This window comes from Panthera pardus, unplaced genomic scaffold (genome assembly GCF_024362965.1).
Source record: "Panthera pardus isolate Hobbes unplaced genomic scaffold, ASM2436296v1 HiC_scaffold_25, whole genome shotgun sequence".
Classification (NCBI taxonomy): Eukaryota; Metazoa; Chordata; class Mammalia; order Carnivora; family Felidae; genus Panthera; species Panthera pardus.
Window position 1 is genome coordinate 76,297,858 of NW_026526821.1, and position 5,431 is coordinate 76,303,288.

The following is a 5,431-nucleotide window of genomic DNA, read 5'->3' on the forward strand; positions in this document are numbered from 1 at the left end:
TGAATAATAGAAGTCTTTATTAGGTGCTACAATTGTGTTATCAGTTTTATAAATATTTGCACCAGCAGTTAAATAGAGGGGAAAGAAGAAAGACCAACAGTAGTATACATTTCAATTACGTATATAAAATAGCCACTTAAAAATTGGTCTTTGGTTGTGATGCCACATGTCCTGCCTGGGTCATTTACCTTTTTTCTAAGTAGCTAGAAATGCGCCTAATAGATCTTATGAAGAAGAATATACCCCAAGTAAATTTATCAGGGTAGTAGAGGTTGTGAGCACATCACATACTTCTGTTGTTGTTTTTTCTGGAATCGTCGTTCAATTTTGGTCCATGTTAGTAGAGTACTTGTAAAGGAACAACTGTCAAAAAGGTTCTCTCTCTCTAGTTTTCTTTTCTTTGGCTCCTTGGTAACGATGAAATGACCTTGTTTGAGTGCATTAAAGTTTTTGGTACTGATGTACAGTGTAAGTGATCCATTTTGTCTGTCACAAACCAATATTCTTTGAAAGTCCTTAGTGTTTTAGGTGCAATTCAGAAAGTAACAGAGAAAGAGACTCGACCCTCAAGGAAGTTGGAATCTAAAGGCAATCTTTCCTTCTAATGGTGAAATGTTCTGCCAGGTGAAGTGCCTGCTTACTCCTCTATGGAGAGAGATTGTCTTTCGCCTTGATGCAATCCAATGAGAAGTCCCTGCCCTTACCTATTAGTTTTAGAGAACAGTGTGGGGAAGAGGAAAGTCTTCAGAACACTTTTCTAATTTCAGATAGCCATTTAACTTGTCAAAACCCAGAATTTGTTTCTTTACTTATGTTATCTTCATGTGGAAGAGCTGTGTTTGTATTCAGAAAGCAGATAGTTTACCAACTTCTGCTATAGCCACTAACTCAGGATTTTTCAGCACAAGGTATTGCAACCAGTGAGGTAGCAGAGTGGGGGTGGGTGGGTGGACAATCTGGACTTTTTTTTATTGTCCTGTTGGGCATAAATGCTCTATAGTCGGTCATTCCATAGTGCTTGGGTTTTGGCCTTGCAGACCTAATGAGGGGATGAAAGATCCATCACTTCTGTTTCAGAGTCCTGATATTTCTGTCCGTGGTCTCAGTTTTTGTCCATGGTCTCTATTTCCATGGCTCCCTATGTCGTAATACCTCTGAACTTTCACCATGCTTGTATAAGTTCAAGGAGTGTCCGCCTCATATTACAATGGAGTTTCTGAGTAACAGCTTGTTTGAGAGTATTGCCTGTGACCAAGAAACACATAAGCAAAGGAAGCTTTCAATCCTCATTTCATTTTCATTGTAGCACAATAAAAAACTAACTTTGAAACTATTTTAAAATTTATATGATTTTCAGTTACAAAAAGGATCACTTTTCAACCAGACTAGTGCATGTGTGTGAGCGTGGACACACGTGTGTGCGTGCGCGCACACACACACACACACACACACACACACAGACACACACACTGATATAATAATCTGGTATTCCTCACAAATAGACCTTTAGTATCCTGCCATTAGTCTGTGATATTATAACTCATAAAGTACAACTCTTTATTTTTAAGGTTTTATTTATTTATTTTGAGAGAGCACACAGGGGAAGGGCAGAGAGACATGGAGAGGGAGGGAGGGAGGGAGGGGTGGAGGAAGAGAGAGAGAGAGAGAGAGAGAGAGAGAAAGAGAGAGAGAGAATCCCAAGCAGACTCTAATGTCAGTGCAGAGCCTGACAGGGGCTCTAACTCATGAACCATGAGATCCTGACCTGAGCCGAAATCAAGAGTCAGACGCTTAACCTGCTGAGCCACCCAGGTGCCTAGTACAACTCTTACAGTGTGCATTCCACCAGAGTTAGAGTCTGATAGATTCTGATATTGTATTTGGTGGAGGGGGCAGTAACAAGAAAGTCTTAGGATTGCTTTATACATTGCATAATATCAACTAATAATTATCCAATACAGATGTTTTAGCTTAGGTCATAATTTCAGACTGTTCCTTTTCTAAATACTAAAATGCAATAGCATTTTGCTAAGAAACTGAAAACACAAGTCTAAGCACAGACATGAATGTGACATCTTTCATGTGTATGTTTTTAGCTGTATGCTTTGGTTCTTGAATGTAAGCTTGTGCTGCTAAATATTAAGATGGTTCCTTTACTCTATATACTTATCCAATGATAGAAACCATGGCACTCATTTTGCGGAGATGTGTTTGTTTAACTACTGGAGGTTATCCCAGTGGCAAGTTCATCCTTATTTGATAATAATGAAACATAAGTTTTATATGTTTGCTTGAGTAAGATTGCCATCTGGTAAATAATATGTTTTGTGAGTGTTTATAACAATCATGGTTTAAGCCCAAATTGACTTATCATGATTGCTGCAAATAACACTTGAGTGTCCTAACTGGTTTGATTTTTTTTTTCTTTGTTGAATTGAGAAAATGTATTTTATGAAGCTTCCTGCATTTATTTTTAAAGTATTTTGTGGGTTTTAAAGCTTGAGTTTTCAAAAGCAATAATTACAGTTGATTACTATCTCCATACAGTACTTCTGCTCTAAAGTAGAGAAAAAAGATTGTTTATACAGCATAAGTATTGTTTATATGTATGTATATAACCAAATATATGTATATATATAGATATATATATCCACATATCTCTATCTCTATCTATCTATCTATCTATCTATCTATCTATCTATCTATCTATCTTATCTATCTAAAGTATATTTGGTTTCACCATCAACAAGGTAGAAGTTTATTCCTTTATAATTGATGAACCCTAAACATTTTCACTTTAGAATAGTATATTAACAAAGCATATCTAACAGCCAGGAGTGTCTTGGTGTATTATTTCTCAGGCAGTAATAGCATTAGAAGCAATTGTGGAAATGGTTTCCAACCCATTATCTCTCCTTAAATTGGAGAAACTTATGATAGAAAAAGTTTTTTTCCCCCTCAGCCCAAGTGAAGCTGAGATTGTCTTTTCTCCATGTCACATGTAAAACAGCTTTTCTAGTTTCCACAGGATTAATTTTCCACATATCAGTTCAATTTGAAGACTTCAAGTGAGATTCAATGACTTGTTCTTGAAAATGTCAATTAAAATCTTTAGCTAGTTGCTTTGCATATCAAAAGGAATATAAAGAAATGGGTATTTAGGCTAGAAATTTAGATGAGCCTAGAAATGGAGTCTATAGTTGGTTAGTGATTTTTGGTTAGAAGACTAGGCATTTGATTCTTCATGCCCATCAGTTATTTTCATGCTTTTCCAAGGTCAAGGTTGTGGCATTTGGCTAGAACTGGCTCTCTTGCTTTTGGGTGATATGATCTGGAAGGAAATAAGGGAGGCTGAGAGTATAATTAGATCAACCCAAAGCCATATTCTGCCCTTTGAAATGTTCTTTTCATATTTTCTTATATTCTGGAAGACTATCATATCTTCATTAGGAAGGTCTTCTGTACATACAGAGTATAGGTGGATACCTTCCTTGATTTCATCTTTATCCTCCCCTACTCAATTGATAATCTTTCTTTTAGGGAGTTTATTTTCACATACAGGTTCAACTTCCATTTACATGTAGATAACTCCAAATATACATTGTTCCCTCTCAGCTTTAGATCTCTGCCATACATATACCAGCACTCCTAATGATTTGTCCATAGCTTCTTAAACTGTTGTTAGAGTTCATTATCATCCCTCTTCTCCTCTTGCTTTTCCTATATTCGTGATTTCATTCATATCCATGTCTGTGGATATACTGCCTTTAAACTATGGCTCTGAAATCTGCATTTCTAGTCTGAAGAGATGACCTTCCTGTATAAAATCTGTTCTTCCTCTTGTTCTGTCCGTTTCAGAGAACAGGATTACCTCCACCCAGAAGCGAAAGCCAGAACCTGGTTGACATCCCAGATTCTTCCTGTCACCTGATCTTCCATATCTAATTGGTAACCATGGCGTGCTTTTAAGTAGCTCTCAAATCTATTCCCTCTTTTTCAGTTCTACCTCTTCTGCCTTAAATCCAGTCTTCATAATATCTTGTCTGCATACAGTAGATATTTTATAACCAGTTTCAACTTGCCAGGTAGCCTTTTCAATGTCATCCTCCAAATCCCTGCTAAAATGATCATTTAAAATGCAAATCTGAATATAACTTTCTCTATTTAATATCTATGACATTCGTGCTCACTGTTCTATCAGTAGAGACTAACACAATGATTGGCACATAATAATAATGATATTCATCCCATAGCATTGTTTTAAGAATTAGATTATTAATATAAAGCATGAATGTTAGGCATCAGTTACTGTTATTGGCACCATTGTTGCAGAAGTAATTCTAATAAAGGATTTAGCAATATCCATAAAGGAACGAGTCATTTTCAAGATAAAGTTCAAGCCTCTGCCATAGCAAAAAAGAACCACTGTGGTCTGGCTCTGGTAGCATTCCAGCATCATTTTATGCTATCTCTTTAAACCCATTTGGGCTCCAGAAATTCTGAACCTGTAGCACCTTGGAGGATGGGTCGTGGTCTATTTCACCTTCACAACTTTGTATATACCACTTTCTCTGCATAAAATGCTCTCACTTGAATGCTTTTCTGCTTAGTGTATATTTACTCATCCTGCAAGTTGCAGCTTTTCTTACACTGGGTTAGGTATCTGTCCTTCAAGTCTTATGACATCCTGGGCATAATTCAAACATAATAGTTATCACATCGATACGATAATTTTGCTTACTTGTCTGTCTTACCTGCTTATGAACTTCTTGCTGATCGAGACTTTTTAATCTACATCTTTCACCTGGGACAGTGGCTGCCACAAGGCAGCTATTCAGTGAATCAATGTAATTTTCCACTATAAGGTTTTAGTTCTTGGTGTTTGTTCTCCTTTGGATTTTTTTCCTCATCTTGGCGTGACTTAATTCAGATGCCATTTTAAAGATGAAGCCTGTTATGACCTATTTGAACAATCTCTTTCTCATCACACAGTGCATGATTAATATCATAGCACGTGGAGAAACATGAGCTTCAAGTGGGGTAAAGCTGCCTTTTAACTGGGAGACTTAGGGTGAGTTACTTCATCTTTGAGCCTTGATTTCTTTGTTTATATATTGTGATATCAGCACTGCCTCACAAAGTTACATGAGCCATTGCAGGTGGAGATACAGGAGGAAATATGTGGAAAGAGCCTGGTGCTGTTGGTGGTTGTAAATATTTGTACCCTGACCATAGTGTACTAGTCATAGATAGTTTTCATCATTGACAATGACAATTATCTTATTTAGAAATCAGAAAAATAAAATTCATCCAGGATATTGATAATTATTTTCCCCAGGAGCAAATCCACACTTTAGTAAAAATGAGAAAATCTTTGTAGTAAATAGTTATTTTTGAGATCTTTTGTTTCTAGTACTTTTAACAATCTTTC

General features: G+C 36.5%; 1 long non-coding RNA gene across 1 annotated transcript; it reads right to left on the minus strand.

Annotated features, from left to right (window-relative positions):
• Positions 1 to 5,070, minus strand: LOC109254396 (uncharacterized). The gene is made up of 2 exons (XR_002074792.2): positions 4,755 to 5,070; positions 1 to 1,245 (listed from the first exon to the last, which is right to left on the minus strand). It is a non-coding gene; the product is annotated as an uncharacterized LOC109254396 (long non-coding RNA).
• Positions 5,071 to 5,431: the final 361 nt, after the last annotated feature.